We start from the raw sequence: 15,074 nt of genomic DNA, 5'->3' as shown, positions 1-15,074 counted from the left end.
TCTCGTGATTGAAATTTCGTGAAAAGGCATCACCACAACGTAAAACGCCATTGTTTTAATGATTGCCACCGTAGCTTGCGTACCATACCCGCGACACTCTCTTCACTATTTCACTCTAATACGAAACGAATCGTCACTCTTTCAGCTTCTCCTATCTTCTTCGTCATCTCTGTCTGGTAGGGATCCCACATCGCGTAGCGTCACTCGAGAAGAGGACGGACAAGCGTACTGTAGGCAGTCTCTTTACTAATTTTCTTACACTTCTAAGTGTTCTGCCACTAAAGTGTAGTTTTTGGTTCACCTTGCCCATAAAATTATCTATGTTGTTCCAATTTGAGTTATTCATAATTGTAGTCACTAAGTATACAGGGAGCAGAAAAACTGTGTCACGAAATTTTAACCCTTGATATCTGATATCAGTAGGAACAAGAATTACTAATGTTGCGAAGGTCGGCAACACACAATTTTCAAACTACAGAAACTTGGCGCCAAGTGCTCCGATTGGCCGCGGGATTGCCCTGTTGCCGGATGCTCAGGACAACGCATGACGGCCAATGCTTTGCCTGCGATGTATCCGAGGCGGGCCGCACGCTCGGTGGTAGCGCGCCAGCCTCCCACTCTGGGGACCAGGGAGCGAATCTCTGGAGTCCCGACACATCCATTGTAGGTTCATGATAAGACGTACCGAGAACAAACCTGTCGACAGCTGTTAGTTCACGTACAGAAAGTCTTTTACAAATTGTGTCGGCCCGAAAAGTGGTCTTTTCTGTACGAGGACATTGTTTACTTAAAGCATGTACTCGGACTGGCTACCCTCAGACGAGACACAACCTTGGTAAAGTCGAACGGTGTTTTGACGAACTCTTTCAAAGATTCCTGGCATTGCCCTGATGTGATTGGCGGCATGTTGAATGCGATCCATTAATTCATCTTCGTTTCTAGGTGGTTCGCGTCTGGGTTGGTGAACTAGAACCTTGAAGAATCCGCACAGTAAAAAGTCCGGTGGCGTGAGGTCTGGTCATCGCGGGGGGCCATGTCCTACGAGCACCTCTGCCAATTACCCGGCCGTCTAAGAGTTCATTTAAATATCTTCGCACAGCACTGTTTTGAGCGGCCCCCTATCATGCTCAAACCACATGCGTAGCTGTATGTCCGGGGGAACATCCTCCAGCAGGCCAGGTACAGTTTCTTGCAAAAAGTGAAGGTAATTTTCACCGGCAAGTCGAGGAGGTGGACGAACTGACCCAATTAGATGGTCACCCACAATGCCTGCCCAAATGTTGAGCGAAAATCGTTCCTGGTGTCTGTGGACGTACGTGACGTGAGGATTTCCGTTGCCAAGTAATGAACGTTTCGAGTGTTGTAAAGGTCATCACGATGGAAGGTGACCTCGTCGGTAAAGAACACAATGGTGGGGAAGTCGGAATCTCTTGCAACACGTCGCAGAAACCACCGGCAAAACCCTAGCCTGTGTTCATAGTCCGCCACAGGATTTAGGTCTTGGACAGGATGGAAGCTAAATGGATGCTGGCCGTCCAAAAAATGGTTCAATTGGCTCTAAGCATTATGGGACTTAACATCTGGGATCATTAGCCCCCTAGACTTAGAACTAGTTAAACCTAACGAACCTAAGGACATCACACACATCAATGCCCGAGGCAGGATTCGAACCTGCGACAGTAGCAGCAGCGCGGTTCCGGACTGAAGCGCCTAGAACCGCACGGCCACAGCGGCCGGCGCTGTCCGTCATCCCTCAAAACCTCCCAGACTAAGCGATGAGTGACCCCATGTCGTGTCCAGCCGCTCGAGTACTTATCGTAGGTGGTTCCTCGAAGCGCTCGAGAACAGTGTCTTCAAATGGAGCATCCCGCCGTGTTCGAGGTGTTCCAGCATCACCATGATATCCCACTAACGAGCGTCTTCGGTCAAGTCGCCGGTGAATTGCTATAAACGTTTGCAGGTGTGTCGTATTGTTGGGTACCGTTCCTCATACAACCGTCGAGCTTCATGCGCGTTACCGTCGGCTAGTCCACAAACAAAAACCATATCTCATTGTTCTTTAAACAAATACTGTGCCGCCATGCTTACTGTATGACTAAATCGCAGGTGACGTGTGTGTGCTCCGAAGCCAAGCTTACGTGTGAGTGCCTCTGACATGAGGTGTATACAAACAGCAAGACCTGTTCGACACGGGTGCGTATCACGTTGGGGCAGTGACGGGGAGGGGGGCGTTAGTATGTGTGAGCTGACAACTATAGCGCTAACGCCAACAGGGCAATCCCATGGCCAATCGGAGCGCGTGGCGCCAAGTTTCCGTAGTTTAAAAATGGTGCGTTGTCGACATACACAAGGTAGTGTTATAGGACCTTTGCTGTACCTTATCTATATAAACGATTTTGGAGACAATCTGAGCAGCCGTCTTCGGTTGTTTCCAGATTACGCTGTCGTTTATCGACTAATAAAGTCGTCAGAAGATCAAAACAAACTGCAAAACGATTTAGAAAAAAATATCTGAATGGTGCGAAAAGTGGCAGTTGACAGTGATTAACGAAAAGTGTGAGGTCATCCGCATGATTGCTAAAAGGAACTCGTTAAACTTCGGTTATACGGTAAATCAGTCTAATCTAAAAGCCGTAAATTCAACTAAATACCTAGGTATTACAATTATGAACAACTTAAATAGGAAGGAACACACAGAAAATGTTGTGGGGAAGGCTAATCAAAGACTGCGTTTTATTGGCAGGACACTTAGAAAATGTAACAGACCTACTAAGGAGACTGCCTACAATACGCTTGTCCGTCCTCTTTTAGAATACTGCTGCGCGGTGTGGGATCCTTACCAGATAGGACTGACGGAGTACATCGAAAAAGTTCAAAGAAAGGCAGCACGTTTTGAATTATCGCTAAATATGGGAGAGAGTGTCACAGAAATGATACAGGATTTGGGCTGAACATCATTAAAAGAAAGGTGTATTTTGTTGCGACGGAATCTTGTCACGAAATTCCAATCACCAACTTTCTCCTCCGAATGCGAAAATATTTTGTTGACGCCGACCTACATAGGGAGGAACGATCACCACGATAAAATAAGGGCAATCAGAGCTCGTACGGAAAGATATAGGTGTTCATTCTTTCCGCGCGCTATACTAGATTGGAATAATAGAGAATTGTGAAGGTGGTTCGATGAACCCTCTGCCAGGCACTTGAATATGATTTGCAGAGTATCCATGTAGATGTAGATCAGTAATTTTGGTTCCTACTGACATCAGCTATCGAGGGTTAAAATTTCGTGACACAATTTTTCTTCACCCCAAATATCTGAAATGACTGGCTTTTAATTTGTGCGATTTATTGTGTAACAGAAATTTACGGGATTCCTCTTAGTATTCGTGTGGATGACCTCACACTTTCCTTTGTTTACGGTCAGTTAGCACTTTTCGCAACGTACAGGAATCCTGTGTAAATAATTTTGCAGTTGATTTTGATGTTCTGATGATTTTACTGGACGGTAAATTACAGCATCAAATGCAAACGAGCTAAGATGGCTGCTCAGATTATCCGGTAATTCGTTTTTATAGATGAAGAACTTATGTGGACCTTTAACACTTTCTTCTGCAGGATTCCAGTACAGCATACTATTCCTCACTCTTTTGGCTATATTTTTCAGCATAATCTCCGTTCCATGCGAAGGCCCTAAGCCACGTTACTGGAAAGTCCTGTATGCCCATATGGGTCACTCTAATGTTCGACGTCGGAGCCAACGTCTTGCTGCATCAGTAACTTCCCCATCATTCACTTACTGCTTCCCGCGGAACGCACCCTCCATAGGTACAAGCAGATGGAAGTCGGAAGGTGAGAGATCAGAGCTCTAGTGCAGATAAGAAAGAACACACCAGTGAAGTTTTGTGAGTGCGTTGTCATGGAGGAAGAGAAGTTGATTTACATTTTTGTGGGGAGGAACACGTTGAATTTCCTGAGGGTAGTACAGTACACTTCAGATTTGATCGTTGCACCGTGAGGGACAACACGAAACACAAGAAACCCTTCACAGCCCTGAAAACAGCCGCGATGGCTTTGCCTGCTGAGGGTGCGTCCCTGAACTGTTTCTTCGAAGGAGAGGCGCTGTGGCACCACTCCGTGGGTTGACGTTTCATTTCCGGTTAGAAGTGATGGACCCACTTTTCATCGCCTGTAACGATCTTCAACAAGAAATTGTCATTATCAGCGTCGTAACGCCAAGAAACTTCGCGCAGATGGTTCTTCGTTGCCCTTAATGGTCTTGTGTTAAATGACGAAGAACCCAGTGGGTACACACCTTTTGAGTACTGCCCAACAGAGACGTTCAGCCGTGCAGCGAGGTGTTTGATTGTCCTTCGCCGATCACCTCGAATGAGAGTGTCCATACGTTCCAACATTGCAGGAGTCACAGCTGTGGGGAGCGGGCCAGCGTGCTTGAGATCGGACTGAACTGCGCGACCCTGTTGCGATGATGACAGATGCCTCGACCCAACGACTCACCGTGCTTTTGTTCACTGGAAGGTCTCGATAGACATTCTGCAAGCACCTACGAATATCTGCGATGCTCTGGTTTTCCGATGAAAGAAACTCAGTGACAGCTCTCTGCTTGGAATGCACCTCCATCATAGACGCCATTTTGAAGGTTTCGTTTAGCGCCGCCACCGAGCGGAACCTCATCAAACTGTAGGGGATGAAGCGGGAACATGATACAATGTCCCACAACAAATTCCACATTTTTCAACCAGAACTCTCAGAGGAAAAAACGTTTTGCATTATTTATTGAACTCTTCCCTTATTCACACCTGTGAGCAATTGCTTTCTGTGGAGATGCAAAAATTACGTTCTTATCGAAACACAGGGCCATTTCATCTGTTTCGTATATCTTGCGTATCATGAGAAACAGTTTCGTCATATTTAATTCTATCAAGGGTCTAACTAATTCTGAGGTAATGATTTCTGCTGTAGTTGCCTTACTTTGACGTACATTTATCAATGCTGCGTTAAATTCGATAGGTGAAATTTTTGTTGTATTTTTTGGGCAAATTTACTAATACTTCGAATGTATGGAGCGACTTTGCTTTAAAAGTCTTTGGAATCAGATACGCGGAGTAGCAAAGCGGGATAGTTAAATGTTCTACCTGAGAGGGTTTCACATACGGAAACCGTGCATTAAAAATGACGATGTTAAATTTTTTGAGTAACTTGTATATAATCTCTGCAACTTTGATCTTATGTACGGCATACTTGCGATGTTGGCCACCTGTAAAAATATATATATGGATCGGAGGCTTCCTGCGTGACTTTATTCACAGCTTAAACTGTGTGTGAAACCACACGGGCCCAGCGCCGTGTCTTAGAAGATAGAGGAAAGCAAATCTACGTTTACAGTAATGGTAAATATAGAGGAAGCATTTGACTTCTTTGACTGTAACATATTTTCTGAAATTTTGAAGGTGCCGAGGATAAAATAGAGGATGAGAAATAACTTGGCGCACCACGAAGGAATTATTCGAATGGGACGGAAATCGGTAGATGTGATGTACATCTACACGCAAACATATGCTTACAAGAATGAGATTTTCACTCTGCAGCGGAGTGAAAATCCGCTGCAGAGTGAAAATCTCATTCTGGAAACATCCCCCAGGCTGTGGCTAAGCCATGTCTCCGCAATATCCTTTCTTTCAGGAGTGCTAGTTCTGCAAGGTTCGCAGGAGAGCTTCTGTAAAGTTTGGAAGGTAGGAGACGAGGTACTGGCAGAAGTAAAGTTGTGGGTACCGGTCGTGAGTCGTGCTTCGGTAGCTCAGTTGGTAGAGCGCTTGCCCGCGAAAGGCAAAGGTCCCGAGTTCGAGTCTCGGTCGGGCACACAGTTTTAATCTGCCAGGAAGTTTCATATGCTTACAATTTTAGAAAAATTGACTGAAGTATTCAAGAGAAACAACTTCACAGATGGAACAAATCAGTAACGCGTAGATGCACCTCTGGCCCTTATGCAAGCAGTTACTTCGGTTGACACTGATTGAGAGAATTGTTGGATGTCCTCCGGAGGGATATCGTGCCAGATTTTGTCCAGATGGCACGTTAGGTAGTCAAAATCGCGAGATGATTGGAGGTTCCTGTCAATAATGCTCTATACGTTCCCAATTTTTTGGGGAATCCTACAATCTTCCTGACCGAGACATGTTTTGGCAAGCACGAAGACAAGCAGAGGAAACTCTGTCTGTGTCCGAGTGGGCATTGTCTTGCTGAAATGTAACCCCAGACGGGCTTGCCATGAAGGGCGACAAAACGGGGCGTAGGATATCGTCGACGTACCGCTGTGCCGTAAGTGTGCCGCGGATTACAACCAAAGCGGTTCTACTGTGAAAAGAAACGGCAACCCGGACCATTACTCCTGGTCGCTGGGCCGTACGGTGCGTGACGGTCACACTGGTATGCCCCCGGTGTCCGGAGCGTCTCCAGGCATGTCTTCAGCCTCGGATCGTATTGACTGGAGAATAATTATCTTCATTGTTGAGTCTCATTTCGGATTGCTGCGTCTTTTCTTTTCTTAGAATGGCTCGTATATGTTTTGTTCCCCAAAAGCCGTCAGGTACATTTGCTCTGGTGTTTCGGCAGACATTTTCAATTTAGTTTCTGCAATTTATAGATACTGCTGATCAGATGTTTCGTGCGACGCCCGTTACAGACGAAATTATTTCTACAGTGGACTTTAAGGGGGACACACCGTGGTGCAGGTCGAAAAATATCGATTTTCGGTTTTCATCACATTTCGATAGATTAAGGTTTCATTTAAGTACTCCGAAAAGGATTGTGCTGAAAAAGTTTTTTCGAGCATTTAAAGAGCATTTTCCTACCACTTGTGTTTATGTGCCACGCCCACTTTCCTGTCACCTACTTTTCTGCATATATATTAGATCTTTATATCCCCTACATTGCACTTTTTTTTTTTTTACTCACGAGTGTGTTGGCTATCCTTGGAATGCAACGGTCGGTATTCTTTTGTGTCTGCTGTTTGCAAACAACACGCTTTCAAACACGCGGTTAGTTTTGTTCAAGTGTGACTCCGAGCAGTTGTTATACTTACGTTTGCAGTGCTTGTTTAAGTGTGTTTTGTTGTGTTTACTCAAGATGACGAAACGTAAAGGCATTTTCAAGAAATGACAATTTAGAGGAAACAAGTTTAGAAAGCTTTCTGTACAAAAGGTTATGTCGTCTGGCAACGATGTTTCTAATTGTAAGTGTTCAACAAGTGCATCATCTTAGAAGCTCTCACTATTTCAAGAGAGTTACAATGAATTTACTGTAAGTGACAAGGGGTGCAGTAACATTATTATAAGTTTGAGAATATTATCAGGTGTAATTTCTAAATTTGTACAATGTAGACAGTGTGGTGAGTCACAGAGTGTAAAAATTTCTGAGAGTGCCAGTAGGAGAAAAAGACTAACAATTGCCTTGGGTTTAATTTGTACTCAATGCTCAGCTGTGATTTCATTTTTGAGTTCTTCAAAACCATATGCAAGTGGCCCTTATGAAATCAATACTAGATTAGTTCATGCCTTACGCTCCATTGGCAAGGGAATGTCTGCAGGGAGAACATTTTGTTCAGTGATGAACTTACATCAACCACCAAATAAATTTGAAAAACTGACTGCAATATTAGAGAAAACTGTTTGTGAGGTAAGTCAGGAAAGCATGAAACTGGCTGCTAGGAAAGGAGTGGAAGAAAATGATGGATGTTCGGATATTACAGTTGCAGAAAAAAGGACATACTTTTATGAATGGAGTAGTGACTGCCACGAGTGTAGACACCGATAAAGTGTTAAATGTGGAGATGATGTCTAAATATTGCAAATGTTGTAAAGTCAATGAACATATAGAACACAATTGTGTGGGTAATTTTAGAGGAACAAGTGGTGGTATGGAAGTTCATGGAGTACAACAAATGTTTCATCGCTCCGTAGAAACAAGAGGCGTGCGGTACACCAGATGTTTGAGCGGTGGTGACAGTAGGGCTCACAACAAAAAAATGTTCAAATGTGTGTGAAATCTTATGGGACTTAACTGCTAAGGTCATCAGTCCCTAAGCTTACACACTACTTAACCTAAATTGTCCTAAGGGCAAACACACACACCCATGCCCGAGGGAGGACTCGAAACTCCGCCGGGACCAGCCGCATGACTGTAGCGCCCAAGTCCCCTCGGCTAATCCCGCGCGCCCAACGCTTACCGCTCAGAATGGACGTCGCACGAAAGACTCGATGAACGAAATCTGTTTGGGCTCATTCGAGCTACACAAACACCAGATGAAATGCGCCGTACGGCTCTTAGGTGAGACACGCTTGATTATGACGGACTGGAAGATTCGTTTGGAACGTACGCACAATTCCGAGAGGCCGACAGAGTAGTGCCCGCTAGGACAGAGCTAGGACAGAGCACGTATCGGCAAAGAACCGGCAAAGTAGTGCTTTGCAGGCGCGTCACGAAAACTCTTGCAGCGCCTCTGCTGGCTGAATTCCGAACTTATCCTTCACCCTCGCGAATCGTACTTCCAGAAAAGTTCCCACGTCAGCTCGCGTGTGAAACGAATGTGTGTTTGTTGCCGATTTCTCTGCTTGTGGTGTCGGGGTCTTTCTTTCTCGCGCTGTTTTTGAATCGCCTCCTTCCCTCTAAAGCGCGGTTCGCACTCCAAGATTCGCCGTCAGGGAAGTGGCCAGCAAATACGGGAGCAGCCGAGTGGGGGTGGTGTGGGGATGGTACGGGGGTGGATGTATCGCACGAGACAGAGGGCAGCGGCGCTGCCGTGATGAGTGGGTGCAGTACAGGGGTTGGAGGGTGGTGGAGTGGGGGTGGTAGAGGGGGGGGGGGGGCAGTGATTAAAGGCCACGCGCCTGTCTCGTCTGCCTGTCTGTCTCTGCCCGCCTTCCGCTATGTCCCTCTGTGCGTGGTATGTGGGGCACTGAGGCAGTACGCGGTGCTGCCGCCTAGAAAATGCGTGAAACAGCGCAGGGCCTTTCCACGCCGTTAACAAATCCCATTATAATTAATCACCAGTGCGGCGGTTTAGCAATCAGCATTTAATGACCTAATTAACATTCGTGGATAACGAGCTCTTCCGCGACGCCGTAATTATTAATTTTAAACCTGTTGTTCAGCAAAGCGCTTTATGTTACAATGTAATTTAGAAAAAAAAAACACCGCGACAACGTCATTTCCCCTAATTGTCTATATTTTCCAACAATTTGGCCGGATTTCTACTCCTTGTTTCCTATAATGTGAAAAGTACACATGTGGCCGAATTCGTTTGGAACAGTTGCATAAAAAAGAAAAAAAAGCTTAGATAGCTAGAAGAACGTAACGACGCGATAATGTCTGTCTTTATTCAATTCTTTTGTGAATTCATTACATTCACTGATGAACCAAAACATTATTACTACTTGTTTATCGGCAAGTTGTTCCACCTTTGGAACACAATGCAGCAGCAACCTTGACCATAGCGACTCTCCGTGTTGTGTATTCGACAGATCCTTGGAAGGTTTCCGAAAGTATGTAGCACCAGATGTTTAAGCGCAGTTCATACTAATCACTTAAATTACGAGCCGACTGGCTTGTGGGTGCAGAGATGGCGCCACAGATGTGTTAAGCCGTGTGCAGACTGGCCGAATTTGAGGGCCAAGACATCAACGTGAATTCAGTATCGTGCTCGTCAAAATATTGCAGCATGATCGTGGCTTTGTGACTTGAATAGACGTCCTTCGGTAATATACCATGGTCGTCGGGATTGAAAAAAAAAAAAAAAGTGTTCAAATGTGTGTGACATCTTACGGGACTTAACTGCTAAGGTCATCAGTCCCTAAGCTTACACACTACTTAACCTAAATTATCCTAAGGACAAACACACACACACCCATGCCCGAGGGAGGACTCGAACCTCCGCCGAAACCAGCCACACAGTCCATGACTGCAGCGCTTAAGACCGCTCGGCTAATCCCTCGCGGCTCGACGGGATTGACCTCAAGTAGCAAGGGATGCAGATTGTCAGCAATAATGTGTTCATAGCCGACAGTTGTCAAGGTGCCTTTGATTACCACGACAGGTTCTGTGCTCGCGTGCGGAGTCTCGTGTTCAACATCGTGCTCTGAATCCTGGACATTTCATTTTCGATCTTCACATTTCCTGCTAATAGCTACAACTCCTCTGTATAAAAAAGGTGACCATTTAACTGCTGGTTACCGTGTAAACTATAGCCGAAAGAGAGTCCGTTTACTTGAGCCATAAAACTGCGATAGTTCAGCTGGGCCAAACCGTTCAGCGATATTCGTTGTGAGCCGTATAGATTGCCGGTGCACTGATTTATATAAAGTCGATGTTGTTGTTCGAATACAGCCACACTCATTGCCTCTGAAGGATTACTTGATTCTGTGGGAGGCAGGTATGTGTAAAATTTCTTCTCAGCTTGACTTCTCATGCAGGGTGACAATTATTGACCTATATGAAATAAAATCGTCATAACTTCTGAACGGTTTGCGTTAGGACGTTCAAACTGCACGATTGGCCGAAGGGCATGATGAGAATTAGTATGCACATGCTCACGCGTCTTGTTGTTGTCGGTCACTTTCATTTGGATGGTTTGGTCAATAAGCAAAATTGGCGCATTTGGGGACTGAGAATCCGCATTTCGCGATTGAGGAGTCTCTTCACCCTCAACGGGTGACTACGTGGTATGCAGTGTCCAGTCACGGAATAATCGGTGCGATATTCCTTGATGGCCCGATGACTACCGAAAGGTACGTGAAGGTTTTGGAAGATGATTTCATCCCCACTGTCCAAAATCACCCTGATATCGACAAGATGTGGTTCATGGAAGACAGAGCCCGACCCCATCGAAGCAGGAGAGTGTTTCATGCCCTGGAGAAGCACTCTCGGGAACGTATTCTGGCTCTGGGGTACCCAGAGGCCACTGGCGTAATCCTCGATTGGAACACATGCGACTCCTTTTTGGGGGGCTATATTAAAGACAAGGTGTACAGAAATGACCCAAAAACTATTGCTGAGCCGAAAACAGCCATTCAGGAAGTCACCGACAGCATCGATGTTCCGACACTTCAGCTAGTCATGCAGAATTTCGCTATTAGTAGGCGCCACATCATTGGCAGTGATGGCAGGCATATAGTGTGCGCGCCATAATTTGTAACTAATTTAGATTTTTTTCGTGTAGGAGCGGCCGAGCGGTTCTAGGCGCTACAGTCTGGAACCGCGCGACCTCTACGGTCGCAGGTTTGAATCCTGCCTCGGGCATGGATGTGTGTGATGTCCTTAGATTAGTTAGGTTTAAGTAGTTCTAGGGGACTGGTCACCTCAGAAGTTACGTCCCATAGTGCTCAGAGTCATTTGAACCATTTTTTACTTTTTCGTATACTTCGATAATTGTCACCTGGTATGTCGGACGCATTTAACGAACAATCTTTAGCGCTCGCCCTGAAGATGACTGAACAAGTTATTGCTGAAATAAAATCAAAAGACAATATTCGGCCACGGATGAATTCTATCAGTTTTATGGATCAAGCACTACGCCGCTAGAACACGAAGATTTACATCCTTTAATTTGTCTGGAAAGAATGGAGACAAGAAATAATCCTGATGTATTCACTTTCTTATCTTTGTGGTTGTAGAGGTTTTTATTCATTATTTATGTGGAGTCTGGTATTCTGTGATATTATTGTTATTATTATTATTATTGTTGTTGTTGTTGTTATTTACTGGCTCGCTCGTCTGTACATGATGTTGATATGACAACAGCGGTTTACATAAAGACCTGATTATGGTCTCCAAGAGCCCGACTAACTGTTCCTCGGGTGTTCGGTACAGTACAACTTCGTTCTGCAGTCGACAACAGAGCGAGGTTGCAAGTTCCAATGCTGTAGGCTACCCGCAGTCCCCTTTGACAGTCTGTCAATGTGCGATGTTACCACAGGGACCTTGTGTACAGACTTTTGTTTCGACGTGACTTTTACCAAAATACGCTACGTGCCTTTACCTCGGGATCTCCTCGTTGGAAGTGGTTTGCAAAGTATGTGTTGCAAACAACGATGTCTATGAGAAAGGTGGCTTGTTGATGTCTATTGATCACTTTATTGTCAAATCGGTTATAACGGATCGTTTTATCAGTTGCTATGCTGCGATTCGCCTAAAGTTTAACATTTTCGTTCTCTACAACAGTGAGAGGATCCTATCTGCAATACAGACTCCTACTGCTGTAGCATGCTGTTTCAACATCCCGCGAGGGTCAAGGTATCACAACCGGGTCTGATGCTAATATGATGTCTTATTGATCCCGCCACATCATGGATCTGTGATGTACTCGTTGCTCTTCCAGGACATGTTTTCGATAGTCTCGCGTTACGATGGCCTGATCTTGTATCGCTATGAGAAATCTCTGACCTGCGTGCATCAACCAGTTGCGCAATGACTGTAAATCGACGTTATCCTGTCTGATATTTTTTAATATTTCTCGTGAAGTTGTTTTCTTTATTACCTTACCTACTACCTTACCATTATTATCACTATTATTATTATTAGTATTATTAAAATTATTACCTACCACATCTAGCCGCGCGGTTAGAGGCGGAAGTTCTAGTCTTACCACTGGCATGTGTGTGTGTGTGTGTGTGTGTGTGTGTGTGTGTGTTCTTAGCATAAGATAGTTTAAGTAGAGTGTCAGTCTAGGGACCGATGACCTCAGTAGTTTGGTCCCTTAGGTATTCACACGCACATTTTTCCACCATTATATTTCGGAGGGCGCTAGCGTAGTGGTTAGCACATTGGATTCGCATTCGGGAGGACGACGGTTCAAACCCGCGTCCCGCCATTCTGATTTAGATTTTCCGTGATGTCCTTAAACCGCTTCAGGGTAATGCGGGGATGGCTCCTCTGACAGGGTACGACCCATTTCCTTCCCCATCCTTCCCTAATCCGATGGGATCGATAACCCCGCTGTTTGGTTCCCTTCCCCAAATAAACCAACCAGTATTATTTTCCACAGATATGTGTATAAAATGAGAAGGTGGTATACAATACTTCGCAGTGTTTTTATGTATTCCCTGGTCCGACGAGAGTGAGGTTAAAGGCCCTAATCACGTCAGGACTTAAAAGAACTACAGTTTCGTTTAGTTACAGGTATTGACTGCTAAGTCTAGCGCAACTGCAGTTTTAGTTTGCATTTAAAAAGTTTACCAAACTCTAGATATTGACGTTATTGCTCTTGAATGTAGAAGTAAGTTTACGGAGTGGATAGGTCCCTAACCCAAGAAGGAAGAAGCATTTCGCCACAGTATGCTACGTTTACAAAAACAACATATAATGTGCCCCCGCTGATGCGTGGTCGGAAGGGAGAGGCAATCAAATTGTGTACTGCTGCTAACTGCTCCACTCAGCTAGAAGAACAACTCTTTAGCGTTTCGAAGCATGTTGTTAAGCAAAGTAGTAATAGAGCTGCCGATTAAGTATCGATATAACTTCGCACAAATACCGACAAATTAAGGTAACGTTCACTTCGATGTGATATAAAAACAGCAACATCAAGAATCGATATTTTTGTTTTATATCTTTTCACAATTTTCGAAAAATATTTGAAGTTTTTCTTTTGAAACTGTAGTATAACATAATGTTACTTCACTGTGTGAAGGAGTCATACTACGTTTTGAACTTTAATCAAATCCAGTCTTTCTGTTTGACTGCGTGAAACAATTATAGGTGGCACAAAAGTAGTAGTCCAGTTGCACTGGGGGTTGGCGGTGTGAATGGAATAACATTTCCTGTGTCAAGAAATAGCACACTAGTTGCGTTAAATTTTTTTTTAACGCAACTGGTGTGCTGTTTCTTCACATTAGACTTCTTCAAAGAAAGCTGCTGAAAATGATACACAAAAGGCTAAATAACAGCAAGATTGGTTTGCGGTGGCCGGAGACGTGTGAGGGGACGTGCTGACGTAATCGGCGCTACCAACATAAACTGCAACGTTTAGCTTCCCCAGGCAATTTTAACACAACTGCTACGTCGCTGCTGTTGGCAGAAGTGAAACAGCAGGGAAGTCGACAAGAAGTGTTACAGACAAACCCGATACGTGACGAAACCGAACGACGGACACATCGGACACCTTTTATTGTGCCACTTACCTGCAGTTACCACTGTAATCAAAGTGGCTATCGCCAATCGTGAACGTGCGCCGTTTCCCTTTCTTTTCTTGCTCTGCGGAGGTTGGCAGACTGCTAGCTTGTTTATGTACAGAATATCTAACAATGAGTAAGTATTTAAATATGCAGGTCTAAAATCGGCAGTATATTTACAATGAGGAGCCGGTACGTCGATATGCTACCCATTGAATTATCACTATATCGATAGTCTTTCCGATACATCGGGAGTCGACAATAATAGTTATTTTATATACCGATGTATCAGGTACCCGATATTTCTAAAAATATCGACAATCTAGTAGTGTCAGCGTGACAATCATACGAACTATTTGTAATCCATGACTTAGTGAAAATTAACGTGCGCTAAACGAGGGAAGATAGCAAGAAATTATACTGGCAAGCAATGTATACAGACGCAAGATACTGCATCTCGTTCAACTTCAGAAAACACATGTAATTAATATTAGAAATTGAGTCGTTCCAGCCGAACACAGGGCCACACTTTCTTCAAATAGTTCAAATGGCTCTGAGCACTATGGGACTCAACTGCTGAGGTCATAAGTCCCCTAGAACTTACAACTACTTCAACCTAACTAACCTAAGGACAACACACACATCCATGCCCGAGGCAGGATTCGAACCTGCGACCGTAGCGGTCGCGCGGTTCCAGACTGTAGCGCCAGAACCGCTCGGCCACCCACATTTTCTTCATCAAATAAGATGAATTCTGTCGAAAGAAACAATACGCCGTACGGCTTTGTTAGCTAGGAGACGCCCAAGTGGCTGAGCAGCCGTCGAATCAGAAAGTCTTTTCGTCCTATGCGTATAATGGCCCCTGTGATAGGGGTATGTGAGACTTGCGTCTGA

At 44.7% G+C, this 15,074-nt stretch overlaps 1 non-coding gene across 1 annotated transcript; it reads left to right on the top strand.

Moving 5' to 3' along the window:
• Positions 1-5,806: 5,806 nt before the first annotated feature.
• On the top strand, positions 5,807-5,881 carry Trnas-cga. The gene has a single exon. It is a non-coding gene; the product is annotated as a tRNA-Ser (tRNA).
• Positions 5,882-15,074: the final 9,193 nt, after the last annotated feature.

This window comes from Schistocerca americana, chromosome 8 (assembly GCF_021461395.2).
Source record: "Schistocerca americana isolate TAMUIC-IGC-003095 chromosome 8, iqSchAmer2.1, whole genome shotgun sequence".
In the NCBI taxonomy this organism is placed as follows: Eukaryota; Metazoa; Arthropoda; class Insecta; order Orthoptera; family Acrididae; genus Schistocerca; species Schistocerca americana.
The sequence above is the reverse complement of the archived record's forward strand: the minus strand, read 5'-3'. Positions and strand labels throughout refer to the sequence as shown.